Below are 19280 nucleotides of genomic sequence, written 5' to 3' on the forward strand. Positions count from 1 at the left end.
TTCAGAGCCGGAGTCAGAAGAGAATGGGACTTTAAACCACAGGCACCGCACACTCCACCTAACACGGGGCAGATGGGCCCCAGGGCTCTTATGCATAGAGCCGTGCAAGTCTGCGGATATCCGCAGACCCTGTTTGGTATCCGCATCCAATCCACAATTTTGTATCCACACAGGGCTCTACTTATGCAGTCAAAAGCATCCCAGGCCGGCTACTGGCCCTCCTGCCTTTTGCCCTGGTTGGCAATCAAAATACAGGCCATTTACCAGGTGGGTAAGACAGGCAGTGGGGAAGCGATGTTGGCAAAGAGCCTTTACTAGAGGGGTAGCAGCACCTTCTGGTTCTTGTAGCAGAGCATCCTGCCTAGTGACCCAGCCTCTGAAATGCAGCTGGGCACCCACTGCATTGCCAGTCCCAAGCACACTGGAGCAGGTTGGGATTTTTTCAGTGAAACGTTTCTTTTGTTATCAGCAAAATTCCAGTTTATCCTGCAGAAAAGGTCTGGTTTGGAAAGGGTCAGTCTGGATGAATTTTCAACTCGAAAAATTGTCTGTGTGTATGTGTGTGTGTGTGTGGGGGGGGGGTTAAACCTTTTCTAACTGAAAAATTCCAGTTTTCTGGACAACCAACTTTTTTGTTTTGAAATGAAAGCTAATTATAGAGGGTTGAAATGGTCAAAACCAAGATGAAATGCTTCAGTTGACCCAAGCCAGATTTTTTTTTTTTACAAGCTGTCAGTTTGCGCAAGATTTCAAGATGGACTTTTCATACCGATTCAGAAGGGGACCTTTTTTCCAACCTCTCCAAAGAAGTCTGCGGGACGGGAAAACCGGATCCCGCCCTGCTGTGCTGAAACCCCTGCGGAGATGACAGATATGCCAGTGACCGGGCGTGTGAGGTACTAATTCGCGGTCACTTTCAGGGAGATCTTTCCAGAAAGGTTTGAAGGAGCAATGAATAATCGGCAGAACCCAGGCTGGCAGCTAGAGAGACGGAAGCGTTTCCGCCTCGAACTGCTGGAAGGCGGGTGGGGGCAGGTTGGAAGAGGAGCAAATGCCCAGATCTTCACAGGCTTCAGTTCATTCACTGCAAATGATGCTCCTCATATGCCCCTCAGGGCAGTGCAGGCAGGTCAGGCTAGTGAGGGGCTACAGAGAACAGGACTAAGCAAGCTCCTCTCCCAGGTCTCACAGGCCGGCCCGCTTGTCTCCTACAGCTGAGCGGGCCTGTAACTGGATCTGCAGGACCTGCTGGCAGAGGCTACTGGAAAACAAGGGGTGCAGAATGTCCCCTACAGAGGGTTGCTAGGCAGGGATGCATCTGATAAGGAGACAAGTACAAACGGATTTCACTGAGGATCCGCCCTGCAGCCAAGGAAACGCTTAGATCACCCCCAGTGACAAAGCCAGGACCAGAGTGATTGCAGGGACCCGGTGGCAATGGGAGAGGACATGCTATAGAAATGGCCACAGCAGTTCTTTGCCCCGCCCAGCCCCTTCCCTCTGAGGGGCTCACAACACTTTACACAGTCATCAACGAATTCGGGCCGCAATGCCCCTTGTGAGGGTGGGATCACTGTCCACATTTTACAGAAGGGGAAACTGAGGCACAGAAGGGTGTGACTTGCCCAGCATCATGGCAAAGCTAGAGAGAGGACCCAGGAGTCCTGACTCCCAGGACCCTGTTCTAACCACTGCCCCACTCTCCTTTCCCTTCAGGGCCTGACCCAACCTCTGTCACAGCAGTGATCCAACGCTCCAGCCCATTACACATGCCTACCTCTTGCTAATGCCAACGGAAGCCAGGCCAGGATGATCAAATGAGCCTTGGCCACTTGGCATGAATGGGTGCAGCTCCACTGACATTCATGGGTCTGCAGTCGTTTCCGGGATTTAGCCTGGGTACTAGCTGTGGTGCAATGGCAGGTCATTCCAGCCCCAGCTCAGAAAGCAGAGACCCTCGGGGCTGAGTGGGGGGACGCGGGATGTGTTTGAAGATGAGATCTCAGGAGGGAATTGGGAACATACATTCAGGAACCCATCCCTCAGCCAGCCAGCCACTTCCCCCAGCCAGCCAGCCACTTCCCCCAGCAAGTCTATTTTTAATCTTTGGCAGCACAAACATGCCTGAGAGCAGTGTGTGCGTGTGAGAGAGAGAGAGAGAGATGGGGTGAGAGAAAAGGGGAGAGAAAAAAATGCATGAATACAAGTGTAAGTCAAGCAGGATGAAACAGACCTGGCCATTTATGTACTGTGTGTCGGGGAGGAGAATATGATTTCAAGTTAAAATTCACCCTTCTAAAATAATAATAGCTGCGCCTCCCGTCACCCCTGGATGTGGACGCAAGCAGCGCAGCCTGGCAACATCACCTGCATGTCCAGCCATGCAATCTACTCTGCGGGTGTGGATCAGGCACTTATGAAGCAGACAGCTGGGATAATGCATCTTCTGAGAGATTGTGTGTGTGAGAGAGAGAGACAGCGAGAGAGAGAGCATGATTTAAATGCAAACTGGGGAATCTAAAATAGATACTGCTGACTCTGCATTCTCTGTGTGCAAGCCCCAGTCACATCCACACACATCATATGTATCCATGCACACCCCAGGTAGATCACGTTCACACACACCGACTCAGAAGAGTTATTAAAAATGCAGGAGCTGGCGACAGCTGATTTCTGAATGAACGACACGATGTACTTTTAACCAACGCAAATTACCTCCTACGCCCATTCCCCTCTCTGAACAACCCCATCCAAGTTCCTTTATGCAGGATCAAATAACACGAGAAGGGATGAAAAATGCTAAGTTTTAAATAAACAAATAAGCATCCTTGAAGAAAACAATGCGACCCGCTTCTTTATGACAAGGTCATTCTCCTCCAGCCAACACCATCTCAGGTCCCTTCATCAGTCCCTTTTTGCCTTTCGATATTCAATAAAGCCATGTCAAGGCAGCTATATTTACTGCGACGTAGCTATACATTTAGGGACTTGAGAAGGGGAAATATAGATGTAATTGGATCTATCAGAACAAGGTCATAGGCTCTCTCCTCCATGGTAGAAAGGATGGTTTCTAAAGCCAGAATCTTAGCAGCTGTGTCAAGGCAGTTTATCAAGGATTGAAACGGTTTAAACCCAGAGCTAGTTTTGATTTTAAGAGCATCTACAAGCAGACATTTCATCGTCAAAGTTGGAATCCCACAAAATACCCTCCTACGCGTATAAATGCATTGCTGCTATTTAAAATCCGTACCAAGATTTAAATTGAACATCTCAGCAAATAAACACTATCAGCAGTTTCCAGACAAGGTTATTTATTTTTTAATCCATTTCCTTTTGCTAATTCTTTGATCAGAGCTGTTGATCAATACACATTTAAAATAGTGGTTTAGTTAAACACACACTTATAAATCCCAAATGTGCCAGAGATGATTTGTTTGGTTGGATTGAAAAGGGTTGGGGCTTGGGTTAACAAGTAATTTCGCTTCATTTGAAACCCCCGTTCTTTTAGAGACCTCCTCATAGGAGCAACAAAAAACATGGCGACAATAGATAATGAGAGTTTTTAAATCTACAGTCCCCAAGGTCATTTTCCAACACATAGACCCTCTCCCAAACCCGGTGCAGATTTCTTCCCCTGTTCAAGATGCATTGGTTTCATCGGTATAAATAACCACCCCTCCAATGAGATGCCTACAAAAGATCTATCTGCATAGATTCCAAGCTGCAGGATATCTGGAATAAGCAGGGCAAGTGAGATGACCGGACACTATTAACACTCATACACAAATAAAAAGACAGACAAAACCTAGAGGCAAGGTTTTTCAGGACAAAATGGCCACACCAAAGGGGGAGGGGGAAAATACCCCCCTAAAAACCTTTCTACATCAACAACTATGTATCCAATTATACTAATTAAAGCATCTTGTTCTTACAAAGACATTTGTTTTCCTCCTTACCTGGTCTATACTCGGATCTGCCACAGCCCTCCTCTAAGTATCTGACTCGCGTGATATTATGAAGGATGCTCCAGCAGGGATACAGGAAGAAAATAGCTCCTGGGTACCAGAATGAGCATTAGCATCGCAGCCTTCTACACACACACTGAACATTGGGAGAGTCCATTGTAACAGCCCAGGGAAGGGTGGTGGCAGGACTGGCTGCAATAGAAAACAAAACAGAGAAGGAGGAGGGATTTTTTTATTTTTTTTTAATGAACCAGAAAAAAAAATGAGAATGCCTCCCCCAGCCGGTTACCCAGCCATGTGGGAACTTTCTGCAAGATCAGATTGCCTGCGTCAGGGACGCGATTTCAGTTTAACCTGCTTCACTGAAATGCACTGAAGGAGGTGAGACTGACTAATGGTGTATTATTAGTCAGTTTCAGCTGATAGCTGCTACTGCACAGCTTTGCTGGGAGGCTTGGCAGCAGCAGAAAGATACTTTTTTTTTTTCTTATTTTGCTCCGAGATGCTTGCAGTCGTCTATTGCAATTTTTCGCCCCCCCACCACAACCGCAGAGACACAGCACACTGCATTTAAATGGAATCAAAGGCTTTTTTGGGAGAAAACAAAACAAACCCAAATCCTTGATCTTCGCCATTTGAATTTCACATCTCAATACAGCAGAGTTAAACTATCTAGATGATCTGGTCCCCATTACTGGGGTATTCAGATGGCTCGGTCTTGGAGTTATTTATCCTCACCACGCTCCAGTGAGGTGGGATGGGGAACTAAGGCATGAGAAGACTAATGGACTTGCCCAAGGTCACTCAGAGAGTCTGTAAAAGAGCAGGGAATTGAAGCCAAGTCTTGCAGATCCTAGGTTAGCATCCTAACCACAGGATTATCCTTCCTCTGTGCATGAGCTGCACACAGCTACAGCCTAATGCCAGGCCCACACTAAACATTTAGACTGACATAGCTACATCACTCCATGGTGCTAAAAAATGCGCACCTGAGCGCTGTAGCTACATCAAACTAACCACTGGCGTAGTTGACCTCAGTACCACTGCTGGGGGAGGGGTAGTTGTTCCTACAGAGATGGAAAAAAACCCTTCAGCTGCTGCAGGATAGTCGACACTATGGGGATTACGGCACCGCATCTCTGCCACTGGAGGTCCCACCGCGTAGACAAACCCTGAGTGATGCAGACTGCACAGTGGGCTTGGAAGATCAACTGCTGTTTGCAACAATGAGGCAACCTTCCAACTTCCAGTGCTTTAGTGGGGCTTACCTTTCAATCAGCCACCAAAGTTTCTTCATTATGGTGTTTCATTTCCCTTGGAGAGGAGGAAGTGGGTTGGGTTTGGGGTTTTTTTTGGCTGGTTGGTTTTTTAAGTGGGGGAAAGTTTACAACAAAGAAGTGAAATAATACTGTAACAAACCCATAGTTACACAGGACTTCACTGTTACTGCCATGATACTGTTCAGGACTACACAGAAACAGCAAGGATAGAACTCAGATCCTCCTGTGCCAAATGTGTAGGACCTTGCCACTTGAGCTAAAGGAGAATCACCGTAAGTTGTATGCCATATAGGGCCTATGACACACAGCTAAGCAGTTCCAATTATGTTCAGGGGAGGGCAGTGGTGCAGGCAGTAGCCAGCTCTTTAAATTATCTTATTTGGATCCCGAGCCTCAGGTGACAAAGCATCAGAGGGAGATACGCTTTCTTCCAACACTGAACAAGGAACTTTAATAAGTAAAACTGTATCATCCCTATAGCTCCCACGTATCTCTTACTCCGCTCCTGCCTAGAACCTTCCCCTGCGCTCTGTCCAGGCTGCCTCCTTTGTACAGGCTTAAAAGAAACACTCTTTACTCAAAATCCTTTTAAGAGCCATGTACTCGGAGGATCTTTCTAAGCAGTCACACCTAGTTTAGGTAGATTTAATAAACAGTCATCAAGTGTCCTTCAAATACAAATATTGCTTGTATTATGGTAGCACTCAAAGCATGCCCCTCCCATCCACCCACTCCACTCCCTCCCCAAGATCAGGGTCTCATTGTGCCGGATGCTGCACATAGACAAGAGGGGAAGGGGACTTGCCCAAGATTACCCAGCTGAACAGTGCCAGAGCTGGGACTAGCACCCAGGTTTGCTGAGCCACTGGGCGGTGTCCTACCCAGTGGGTCACACGCCTCTCCCACCAAGATTATCGAACAACAAGCAACAGTTAACAACAAACGCCCCGAGCCAATGGCAGACGAAGGACGCTTCTGCCAGCCTCAGTACAAACCTCCACCAACCAAACTCTGACCAACCTCACCCAAAGAGCTGCGCACGGAGTGGGGCCTTTGAATAGCCACACCCATCGGGTCCGATTTTCCATTGCCCTGGCCCAACACAGTTATTCACCTCTGTGCAAAGTGCAACTGCATCAGAACGGGGATGTTTCATATAGACTTTTCAAGAGGTGTTTATTTATTTAAAGTCCTTATCTGGCCCCCATTACCGTGGTATCTGAGCACCTCACAATCTTTGATGAATTTATCCTCGCTACCCCCCTGTGAGTTACAGCTGTGCTATGAGCCCCATTGTAAAGATGGGGGAAACTGAGGCATGGAGCAACTAAGTGACTTGCCCAAGGTCATACAGGGAGTCTGTGGCAGAGCAGAGAACTAAACCTATATCTCCCGAGTCCAGGCTAGCACCCTAACCACTATGCCCTCCTACCTCTCAAAAACAACTACACAGGGCAATGAGGAATCTGACCCTGTGACTTGGGCCATTCCAGAGCGGTGGACACCTTGCTACTACCATGCCAGGGCTGCTGGCTTGTGTGCTTTGGCCAGTGGGGACCCGACTCACAAAAACCATCTCTATTCTGGACAGCACTAAAGCACGTGCGAGTCCCGTTGAAGCCAAGGGGACTTAAGCATATGCTTAAAGTTCAGCACACACTTAAGTGCTTTCCTGAGTCAGGGCCCCGCCCCAGGATACAAAGCCAGGAGAGACATTGTGTCTGTTCCCGCAGCAAATGCCAGCTCAGCTAGTGCCCTCCGCAGAGAGGCCAAGGGCTGGAGAATCAGCCACACAGAGACCAAACTCCCCTCTGGTGCCTGCAATTCGGGGGGGGGGGGGGGCACACATGGGGCAGCACAAGAGGAAGCTTGCAGTGAAGCTAACCATGATATGCAGAGAAGGAGTGTGAAATCAGCCCCCACAGAGGAGGAGTGTGAAATCATCCAGGATCTATGCAGGCTGCAAAATCCACCCCTGGAAAAAAAGCCTTGGTTCTCATGCAGGGCTGAAGCCAGAGACTGACTTCCTGTTGAACTGAATGATCTTGGGAACCCAGGAAAATGGGGCAGGTGAAACTGACCAGCAAGGTCAGTTCACAGCCGCAGGTAAATATCCCCGTGCCTCTGCCCAGCTGTTCACATCCACCCTGCTCAGACTGCAGCATCAAGGCCTGTTTGGGGGACTCCATAACACACAGCTGCCGTCTCAGCAGTTCAGCTCTGCAGTGCCTGGCGAATGATTGACAGTTCTGCAACTGCCTTTGCAGAGACACTGCTGCCCGTCAGCGTGACAGCTGCACAGGTGACATGGCCTCCAATGAAGCATAATTGGGCAAGCAGGTGGGAAGTGACGGGGTAGCTGGCTGGTGCAATGGCTTCCTCAGCCCTGGGTTCAAATCCCGAATTCGACCACAAGTGAAATGGGTTTGAGGAGTCTCAGCTTAAGACCACATCTAGATGGGAATCTTTTCTCCAGTATAACCTATGGTTTGAATGTAAACGGACATTAACCCACTCACCCATGTGGGCACACTTGATCCAGTACCAGAGGGCCTTGCTTTGGTTCAGTGGATGTCACCGGGGAAGGGTTGTATAACCGGTCCATCGGTATAAGCAGGTAACATCGATCAGGCCTTGTACTTAGGAGAGATTCACCCACAACACAAAAATGTCCATATGACTTAGCACCATGGCTCAGTACCTAGACACCATTCGTGCTATACACCTCGGGGCTTATTTTTGCAGAAGATGGTTGATGTTAATGAGCACTTTTTATAGGCTTCTGTCAGACCATTGATTCAGGGCATCAAGCAAGCATGCAGGATCTGAGGCGGCGACTTGGCAGATAGCTTCATTGATAGAAGAGCTCGAGAACAGAATGGAAAGCTGCGTTCGAGCCAGAGGCAGATACGTGGCGTGGTTCTCTGGGTCCTGTCACCATCTTCGGTCAGCATCAGCATTGACTGTTTGACAGGCAAGGCTGAGGAAGCAGCTAAAGCTGGCGCTGATCTGGACGCCGTTTTGCAGCAAGATCTCGAACACGCTGATGACATTGTCTTGTTGATTCACATTGGTGGGTCGCTGCAGCCAATGGCTGATCTGGTCAGGCGAGAAACAGCGTGCATCAGTCTGGTTATTAATCCAAGTAAAACTAAGTCCTTGGCCTTTACCATCGGACAACCTCCGGCTCTAGATTAATGCTGAACTGTTTGTAATCTGTCTGGAGGGGACATGGAGCAGGTGACAACAGTCAAATACCTGGGCAACATCACAGAGCAGGAGAGGATGCCCAGAAGATGCAGATGTTCATATAGCACCAGTTGCTGCCAGTTCTGGGCCGTTCATCAGCCTTTGTGGGGACATCATGACCTCAGGTTTCCAGGAAGTTGTGGATCTACAGAACCACGGTTATATCCACTCGACTGCACGGCAGCAAAACGCCGGTGTTGAGCAAGGCCGAAGAACCCCCAAGTGGCCGTTTTCGATTCTTGCCGTCTTCGTCAGCTGCTCCAGATTAAGTGGCAGGACAAGACCAGCAACAAGACCATTCACAGCCAAACCCAGCAGCCGCCACCAGCATTAGTTCAGTTTCGGCAGCTTTCTTGATACTAGGAGGCTGGAAGACTAAACACATTACAAAGCACGTGTGCCCAGGAGCTCACGTGGACACTAAAAGCTTTGGAGGCATGATAAGCTCGCCAATGATGGACATAAATCGAACATCCTATCAGACCACCCAAAGGACCTAACTGGAGAGCAATCTGGACGGCATTTGATCTGCAAGGAGGCCACGTCCCTTTTTTAATTTGTCTCAGTGATGATGATGATGAGATTTACATTCTAAACTTTTCCAAATTACACCAATCTAGTTATACAGGATAGTTATTCTGGTGTAACCCTGATGGAAACACGCTTTTCAGTTTAGCTTAAACCCCTCCCCAAATAACATAAACTAAACCAAAAAAAGCCACTTACTGGCCCGGTCCACACACAGATTTTGCACCAATGTAAATGTTGGGGTATAATTTTTAGCAATATAGTTATATCGCTACAGCCCCTGGTGTGGTGGATGCAGTTACACTGATACAAAGGTGCCTTATACCAGTCCCCTTCCCATATGGGGGTGACCTATACCAACAGAACTCCCTTTACACCAATATAACCGAATTCCACAGTAGGGGATTTTTCTGCTTCGACTATCCTGGTGTAGCTAAGCGTTACAAAGTCCATGCATGGACAAAGCTTTATACCAGAATAAGAGTGTCCACACGGGGATTATACTGGTGTCACAATCATTTCATTTCTTGACTCCTTTTCCTGGTTATATAGGGTCAAAGGTGCCCATAATTCTTTGTCGCTCCTTCCAGTCCATGACACAGGTTCATAGGTCTTGGAGTTCGAGTCCTTTTCACATGTCTACTGACCAATTCTTTCCAGCGTATCCTCGGTCTTCCATGTCCTTTCTCGCTGTCCTCTTCCTCCCGTGTTTTCTTTGCTGGCTGTTCTCATCACACCTCTAGTCTATCTCAAACCTGTGCTCTCCAGCCCCAAGTTCATCTTCCCCTGAATTTCTGCTTTGCGGTCTGTCTACCTTCTGCTTGCCTGCCATTCTTACTATCGTTCTTTCTTCCAGCTCCGTAAGACCAGCCGCTCCCAAACCATGGAGCGGGCAGGGACTAACACACACAGCATCCACAAATTCACAGCTTTGGGGATAGCGAAAAAGCCTTCCTGTGCAGACAAGACCTTAACCTGAAGGGGTAAGGCAGAGGGACCGGTATCAGGAAATACACTTTTCCCCTCCTCTTCCACCAGGGAGGTGTTCTGAGCATTGTCACAGCAACGTGAGGAAAAGGCCAAATTCTCAGACTGCAGGAAACCACGGTAAGAACTTCACTTTCACCCAACGGTTTCCAAACACTGTGTAAACATTCATAAAGCTTGCCAGCCAGTAGAGGAGCATTATCGCCATTTTACAGATGGGGAAATAGAGGCAAGGGAGTCACAATTGCGGTGAATCATCACAGCTGCCTCATGGCCCAGGACTAGACTAGCTGGGGGTACTGTAGGTTGGATTTGAAGGTGTGGGGTGGGGGGAAGAACCCCAGGACTTGAATAACAGGGGAGCTGTGGGTCGGGACTGAGGCATCAGCAGAGCTGCGCAGGGCACTAGGACCGGGAGAGGGGACTGAGTCAGGATTAGGGTGCAATGGCAGAGCTGTGTAGGGACCCAGGGATAGCGTAGGGGGGTGTCTATCATGGAGCTACAGAATCAGTCTGGGGAAAGGTTAGAACCGTCAAGCCATTTAGCCCTGAAGTGTAGGAACTGTTACATAAAACCAAAGTTCTCAATGCCTAATGGGCGCAGAAACATTTCCATTCCATTTAAAACTCCCGGAATGAAAAACAGGGGAGCTGATTTCTTTTTAATTAACTTTTCCTCCTGGGTGCCAGAAACACTCGACTGTGCTAGCACTGGCGAAGCGGAAAGCGAACCTGGCAAGGCCTAGCCCGCTCCTTAAAGCAGGATTAGGCACAAGGATGGAATGCATGGGAGAAATAAAAAGAAATCACTCCGCACTGGTCTAACTGCTCCCGTTAATGTGAACAGTAAAACTCCCGTCAGACTCACTGGGCAGAGTTTGCCCAGCGCTGAGCGAGCGATGCTGAAAATCCCACCTTCGGGATTAATCAATAACGGACTCCTAAAAAGGGAAGGTTGAAAGGGCCCTCACCTAGTTTATCCCCCCTGTGCTGAGGCATGACTCCGTAGCTCTTTTCAGCAGTAGATATCAAAGCACTTTTACAAAAGAAGTTGGCTTCATTAGCCCTGTTTTATGGATGGGGAAACTGAGGCACAGAGAGGGGAACGTGACTTGCCCACTGTCACCCAGCAAGCCAGTGACATAGCCAAGGATAGAACCCAGCTCTCCTGCACCCCAGTCCTGTGCCCTAGCTACCGGGCCAAAGGAAAATACCCCAAGAAAACCTGTGGAGCTCTCTGGTACCTTGAGCAAATGGCTTCATGGGGAGAATGTACCAGGTATTATAGGGCCCCTTAATCTAGTGGGGAAAGGCAGAACAAGCAGCAATGGCTGGCAGCTGAAGCCAGACCAATGGAAGTTAGGAATAAAGTGTCAGTTTTTAACAGGGAAGGTGACTAATCCCTGGAACAGAGCACCAAGGGAAGTGGTGGATTTTCCATCTCTTGAGTCTCAGCTCCAGACTGCACGCCGCTCTGGACGATGCTGTAGCCAGACACAGGTTATTAGGCTGAATAGGGGGGTAACCAGGGGAAATTCTCTGACCCGTGTGAGGGCCGACCTTAGGGAAAACAGCGCCCTGGGTCAACTTGTATTTTGGCATCCCTGTCCCCACTCAACCCTGCTGCCTCCTCAAGTTCCCCACCCAGCCCCCTTCACCCCTGCTGCCTCCCTGGGCTCCCCACCCATCCCCCTGCTGCCGCCCTGGGCTCCCCACCCATCCCCCTGCTGCCGCCCTGGGCTCCCCAGACCCCACTGCCTCCCCGGCATTGCCCCAAGCTCCCTTCCACAGCCGTGCACCCCCCTTCTTGCTGCTTGACCACAGCGCCCTGGGCGGTTGCCCACCTCGACGCCGGCCCTGCAGGAGGTCAGAGTAGCTGGGCTTAAAAATCTCTCCCTGTATTACATCGATCGGCCAAGCCACCCGCTGAACGTTCACACTAGGCTCCACTGCCCTTTTCTGTTACACCCCCTGCCTTTGTCCGTACATCTGTCCTGCCCGCACCTCAGAGCGGGCGCCTTTTCCGCCTCACAGACTCAGCATATATCACAGCGATTAACAGACAGAGTCTCTGCCCAGGTCAAACACAGCCAAAAGGTGACAAGCCCGGTGGGTTCACAGGGCTCCCAATCTGACCTCACTTACGCAGGGCGGGATAAAGGAACATCCCCACTACTGCCCACTGAACCCGGGGGAAGCTGATTTAAGTGAGAGGAGAGCCAGCCTGCGGTGGGTAGGAATAGGCTGATATCCACCCATATACTGCAGCCCGGAGTGGTTTCTGGTGGCTTCCCAACACAGTGAGTGCTGCTAGTGCTTGTCCTGCCATCGGTATCTGAAATAGCAGCAGAGGAGAAGAGGCCGTGCGGAAAGGGACAGGCCCGGGAAATTGATTTGGGTATAAAGAGATGCTCTCCCTTCACGTCTCTATTCCCGGGAGGGCGGGCGTGCAGTCGAGTGGTCCGATCCACGGATGGGGAGCCAGGACTGCTGGGCTCTGTTCCCAAATGAAAGGGCGTGCGGGTTGATCCTGCAATGGGGAAGTCAGGACGCCTGCTAGCACTGTCAGAAACCCTCCTTCCCACGCGGCCACCTCCTTCTCTGCCAGACCCGCTCCCTGCTCCTCTGAGCCCATACGCACCCCTCCCAGTGGTGCCAGACAACAAAACAATCCATTTTGCCACCAGTTACAGAGGAGAAACAGGCTCTAACCGGGGAACACTCTAGCCAGAGCCTGCTAGTCACGCCTACAGCTTCCCCGCTGCTGAGCTCCACTTCAACAAATCAAGTGAAGACACAGCAAGTCCGCGCTCCCGCAGCCCATTCTAAAGATGCAGTTAAGCAGCAGTGAAGGCTATTAAATACGGAATCATTGTCCCAGCTCGTACCATATGCTGTTTATTACCCATCTCGGTATTCCCCTAAGAAGCTTTTATCATCAGAAACTGAAGCAGCATTTTATTGCTCTTCTATCCATTATTATTTATGGCCGTGTAAATACCAAGCCGCCGCATTCAGCGGTCTTGTTGGAGGTTAAACAAGGACCTCAGGCCATCTGTATAGGTCTGTTGCCATTTAAGGACGTGGAGATGTTGGAATGGGACTCAGGAGGTTTGTAAAAGGTTGTGTCACCTAGGAGCCTCAGTCAAGGATCAGGTGTCAATTATGCTGGCCGCTGTACATTTTTATTGCTATTAGGTGTATTACAGTAGCACCTAGAAGCCCTATTTGTGGATCAGGTCCCAGTTGCGCCAGGCACTGTACATTTTTATGGCCATTAGGAGCATTACAGTAGTACCTACGAGTTCGTCTTGGCTCAAGATCCCATAGTGTTAGGCGCTGTACAAAGAGATGGTCCCTGCCCCGATGAGCAGGCGCTCTAAGGAGATCTGTGTTCAATTCCTGTTTCTGCCACAGACCTGCTGCGTGGCCTGGGGAAAGTCACTTAGCCCAAGGTTTCAATAAGTGACTGGCAATTTGGGAGAGTCTAACACCAGATGCTTTAAAGGAGCCCTGAGTTCCAGATGCTGGGTCCTCACCACTTCCCGAGCATCAGCCCCTTTGAAGGCACCTCATGCGGGGTACCCAGGAGATCACTTTGGAACATCTTGGCCGCTCCTGGGCTCTCCGTCTGTAAAACAGGGCTAATAACCCTGCTACTTAGATTTCGAGGGGCAGCTTTTTCCAAAGGTGCCAGTGGAAATCAATGGGCGTTAGGAGGAGTCTAAATACTGTTAAAAATTTGGCCCTAAGCTCTGGGGCAGGGACTGTCTCTAGGCAGACCAATGAGGCCTTGATCTCTCTTGGGGCTACCATAATATACATAATACAGAAAGTGGGATTAAGGGGGAGAGAGAGACAGACAACCCTGAAGGTCTCTGGGGATTCTTAGATCAGGGCCAGGCAGAGCAGGAAGGGGGCTGGCTCCCTACATGTGCTCACTCGGTCAGCCTGCCTCAACCCTGCCCTTGCGGGGACGGGAGGGGATTTCAATCCTCGACTAACACCTTCGTGCAAAACCTCAGCAGAGAGCATCTCCATTAGCTACCAATTGTCCAGTGGCCACCAGGGACCCAGCTGAGACAGACACACATGCACAAACTCATCTCACACTGGAATTTATTTCCATTGCAGAGAAGCGTGGGGGCTGGAGGGAAAAAACACTTTCAGCCAGGAGCCATTTGAAAAGAATCATTTTCCACCCATTTCGCCAAGTCTGTTTGTAGCCTTAACAACCACCTCCCTGAGTGGCAGGCTGTGAAATTAAATCCAACTGTACAGTAAATGGCACCAAATTACAGGCTGTAATTGTCCTACTGCCGGGGCCCTTTCAGAGCTTTCATTGTACGGCATTTCGGCTTCTCAGAACTGAAGAATTCAACCAGAGGAAGCAGACGTGTTGATGAGCCTCCGAACAGCAGCCATGGCTGTGAGGACCAGGGCTGTTATGGGGGGATGCAGGACTGGTAAAGCATCTGCATTGCAAAGCGACATTAGATACAAGCGAGATTAAAGACTGAGGTAGCACAGATCTGATGCAGTGAATTATCAAAGATGGGCAGGGAGCTTATTAATTGGACATGGAGACTTTCTAGGCTGCAAATCTAGCCCATGTTTATTGTGACTGAAGTTTCTCTCTGGTTCCTGGCTGGCAGGCAGTGGGTTGCTGGGATCAAGCTAGTGTATGATGAGATCCCTCTCTTCCGGGCTCCGGGGCGGATAGAAATCAGGGAAGTTGCGTGGTCAGAGAGTGCTGCCTTCGGAAGAACAGCCTGTCACGCAGGCAGAGAGGTGCTGCAGATTGAATTAAAGGGCAGGGAAATGTACCATCCAGTCATGGATGCTAAAGCCAGACGGGATCATCTAGTCTGACCTCCGCAGGCCAGAGAATTTCACCCAGCTACCCCTGCATGGAACCCACTCACTTGTTTTTTGACTCAAGCGTCACTTCCAGAAGGCAGCTGGCCTGGATCTGAAGCTCTCGAGAGATGGAGAATCTACCGCGTCCCTTGGCAAGTTTGAGCCAGTGGTTAACAATTTGTGCCTTATTCCTCATTTGAATTTATCTGGCTTTAACTTTCAGCCATTGGTGGTGGTTCTGCCTTTTCCTGCTAGATTAGATTAGGGAGCCCGTTAGGCCCTGGCATATTCTCCCCGGAGGATAGTTCATTATAATCGATGCTACCCTATAGCGTATTCCCCTTCCCGTACAGCAATGAGCTATACAAGCATAAGCACATACCACTATCGCTGCATCCCCAGACCGGGTAGGGAATTGTACTGCTTTAACTATACCAGTCCAGTTAAAATAATACAACGCACAGCCCTTAATGACACAACCAAAGCACAGAGGAGAAACCGCAAACCGTATAATCCCAGTCCCAACAACCAGTGGCAGATACGCCCTTTCAAAACCCACGCGTAGATAGAATCACACTCACCAAGCACTTCTGCTCCGTCTCAGCTCAGTGCCTATAAGCCCGTGGCTCTGGAGGCTGGGCCATGAGGCCGTAAGCTAGCTCAGGTGTAACTTGATAGCTAGCTCTTATGTGGACACATCTGGTGCTGGATGCAGGTGTATAATTACTTCCCCCTCACAGCTCTGCTCTGTTCCTTAAAGGGGGTATGAGTGTGAGTTGCTTCCTGTTGTCGTCCCTGTATTGCAGGTGGGGGAAATGAGGCAGAGAGGGGTGGAGGTTTAGCCCCGTCACACAGTGAGTCAGTGGCAAAGCCAGAAATAGAGGCACTCAAGAGTCCTGGCTCCCAGTCCTCTCCTCTAAACCTTTTAAGCAACTGTTTTCCTAGGTCTAGCTAGGTAGCTGCAAAGGGCATCTTAAGATCCAACCAGTGAGGGATGAAAAATAACTAGGCTGTAGTCTGGTCAGCAGCAATTGCAAAACGTGGTCCCCAGAGAGAGGACAGACCAGATATTAAGGTGATATGACATGGCGGTATAGCCAAAAGGCTGACTGCGCTGGGTTTGTGGAACAGCCCGCGATGGCATCACAACCCACAGCAACACAAACAGCGCAATCTTGCGGTCAAGAACTTCATGGCATCACATTGATCCAGCCACTCAGTGTGGGTGAAAGGGTAGTGCACAGGAGGGGGGGACTCGGGAGAGTTGGGTTCTATTCCTGGTTGTGCCACGGGCCTGCTGGCTGACCTTGGGCAAGTCACTTCATTGCTTGGTGCCTCAGTTTCCCCATCTGCAAACTGGAGATAATGATACTGACCTCCTTTGTAAAGTGGTTTGAGATCCACGGATGTGCAGTGCTAGATAAGAGCTGGGGATATGTTATAAGAAGTATCCAAGGCTGGGCTTTTCAATGGAGCCTAGGGATCAAGGCCTCCCGGGGGTTTCCAGCTCACAAAGGTGGCGGGGGAGGATATGGATTTCCACTTCCAGAGTGGCCTTATCAGTGCTGCTGCAGCACCCTTTTGAGCCACTCTTCCCACAGCTACTAGTGGCCTTTTAAAAGGTCCCTCCACCTGGAGTAGGCCCTGCAGCTGCCGAGGGGTGAGGCCTCCCTAGGCCTTGCTCCGGCTAGCGTGGAGTCTGTCAGCCCCACAACATCTATGAGAATCTCCCAGCTTGTCCCTTTGGCTGTATCCGAGTCCGTCTGCATCCCTCCCCTGGCTACCCCTGCTGCACTGCATCAGACACAAACTTCTGGTCTCATTTGCAAGGCCCTTCACAACCACCGTCCTCCCCCCCACTCATCTCTCATTCACTGTGGAAAGGTCAAGTCCTGCCTGTGAGCAGACCTCAAGGCAGCCTCCACCGCCTACCTGTTACACTCCCAAACGAGCACCTCCAGGCTTTCTGCCGCCCGGGGGAGGCGCTGCCTTTAAACACCCACAAAGCTACCTCTTTAGCCTCCTTCAAATCCCACCTTACAACTTCCCCTGTGCCTACAAAAACTGAACAGCGAGCAGGCAGCTGGTGTGCTGACCCCACGTTCCTGGCATGCTGGTCAATATAATCTCCTCCTTTCCTCGTACTTCCCCAACTGTCTGTAATCAGCTGTTGTCTCTTCTACCTTGTAAGCTCTCTGGGGCAGGGACCATCCTGAATGCATTTATGCAGCGCCTAGCAGCAGGGGGCCTGAGTCATCACAGCACAGATAAATAACCCCTTTCAAGGGCAGAGCCTGTTATGGGGAAGCCAGCTGGACTGTCTTCTGCTTCGCGCATCAGCAAAGCCATCAGCTTCCAACTGCAGCATCTTCACACCTGGGGAAGGGTGAGGTGCAGAACCAGCGGGTGGCTTTCCAAAGGAGCAGGCTGCCGTGTTAGCAATTAGGAAAGTCTTTCATGTCTGAAAGGGAGCAATGGGGATTCGGCGAGACTCCACCCTGCGGTAGACTCCAGCTCAGCTTTTTTGGTTCTAATTGGATCCTAAAGGGGAGATCAACTTTTGAATAAAAGTCAAACTTCCATCTGGATTTTTTTACAGCATTATCTGTGTACTAATTAACTCCTAAGAGCCCTATAAACAATCAGGAAATCAGAGTACTTTTATCTTGCACTGTCAACGCTACAACCGGCATCTGTACTTCGTGCAGGTCTCCTCCAGAACGGGCAGGAGAGAATTATTTTTATCTACAGGGAAACGATTATAAACCCACAAAAACTGGCAGCAGGAGAACCTGGAAGCACTTGGAGACTTCTTTTTTTGGAACTAACTAGATTTCAAGCTAAGAGAGGCGCTATCTTTTATTGGATCAATTTCTGTGGGTGAAAGAGCCGCTTTCAAGCTCCCACAGAGCCCTTCTCCAAGGCTGGGGTTTCAAGATGACAGCGGCCCTTCAAAGCATCCGGTGAATCAACGGCCACGGCTCTTCCCCGTCTTCAAATGGAGACTTTTAAGCCGTTCTTCAGTCAGTCTCCACCCTCATCCCTTTCTAGCTGTCAAGGGAGGTGTGAAACTTTCCACACAGCACCTCCGCTTTTATACCTTCCCAATTAACAGCTTCGCGCGCGCGATCGCATTGAATTTGTTAGAGGAGCTGGGCAGATTCTAAAGATACAGCTATGCCAGGCTTGGCCTAACCACGCAGTCATCCAGACAGTGCACAGACTCTACCGGCATCTTCAAGCCAGGCCTTCCCTCTCCCCAGTCTCCAGCTAGGGATTAGCATGACCTCGTTGCCAAAAAGCTCTCTCAAAGGAGATGAGGTTTAGGGTCAGATGGCAGCATGGCTCTGGGATTGTGAGAACCAGATTCTATTCCTGGCTCTGCCTGACTGATTGTGACCGTGGGCAAGTCACTTCATCGTTTCGTAGAGTTTAAGGCCTGAATGGACCATTAGATCACTTCGTCTGACCTCCTCCCTAAGGCTGTTAAATTTCCCCTTTATCGAGCCCAGGCGTCACTTCCAGAAAAGCCTCCAGGCTGGAGCTGAAGATGTCAAGCGACAGAGGAGCCACCTGTTCCCCTGGCAGATTGTTCTAGTGGTAAATTGCCCTCCTTGGGGCCTTGTTCCTACTTGGACTTTGTCTGGTTTCAGCCCTTGGTTCTCATTCTGACTGTTCCCAGTAGCTGGGGGGAGTCTTTTAGTCTCCTGCAGATACTGATACACTGGAATCAAGGCACCGTTCAGTCTTCTTTTAGATCAGCTAAACCACATCAGCTCTTTAGGTTTCTCAGTGTAAGGCGTTTTCTGCAGCCCTGGAATTATTTTTGTGAGGGGGGGGGGCTTTCTGCCTCCCTTCTCCAACATCTTTTTTTAAAATATGGCCACCAGAACGGGAGGCAGTATTCCAGTATCCATCTCACCACTGCCAGCTACAGGGGTGAAATCACCTCCCTACCCCAACTCTGTGTATACACCCAAGGATTGCATTAGCCCATTTCGTCACCGCCTGGCCCGGAGAGCTCCTGGCAAGATGCTTCTCCACTAGGACCTCTCGATCCTTCTCAGCCTCTAGCTTGTCCATTTACATTGTAAGTGCTTTGAAGCAGGGCCTGTCTCTCACTGTGTGTCGGTGCAGGGCCCAGCACGTGCAGCCTTGATCTTGGTTTGGGGCCTCCCCGATCATACGAGCAATAATAAAACAGAGACAAATGTCCCTCTGGTCCATTTTACAGAGTCTAACGGAAACTGGCTTAAAAAAGAAAAGACAGGAACAGCACCCGCCACGTTTGCAAAGCAGACGTCAGGCAGGGGATCCGGAAAGTGAAATCGATCGGACAAGACCATAAACAAGAGGGAAGCTGATTAGTCTATTTCCACCGTGCAAGCTGAGTGAAGTGCAAAATGACACC

General features: G+C 49.8%; 1 protein-coding gene across 1 annotated transcript in view; it reads right to left on the reverse strand.

Moving 5' to 3' along the window:
- SV2A (synaptic vesicle glycoprotein 2A) overlaps positions 1-15515 on the reverse strand; it is an 80109-nt gene extending 64594 nt beyond the window's left edge. Inside the window, exons 1-2 of the mRNA XM_039513021.1 lie at positions 15451-15515; positions 3957-4157 (exon numbers count right to left, since the gene is read on the reverse strand). The gene's annotated coding sequence lies outside the window, so the exon portion shown is untranslated. The remainder of the gene's footprint in view (positions 1-3956; positions 4158-15450) is intronic.
- Between the last annotated feature and the right edge of the window lie 3765 nt (positions 15516-19280).

The sequence above is a fragment of the Mauremys reevesii genome, linkage group 24 (assembly GCF_016161935.1).
Source record: "Mauremys reevesii isolate NIE-2019 linkage group 24, ASM1616193v1, whole genome shotgun sequence".
NCBI classification, from domain to species: domain Eukaryota; kingdom Metazoa; phylum Chordata; order Testudines; family Geoemydidae; genus Mauremys; species Mauremys reevesii.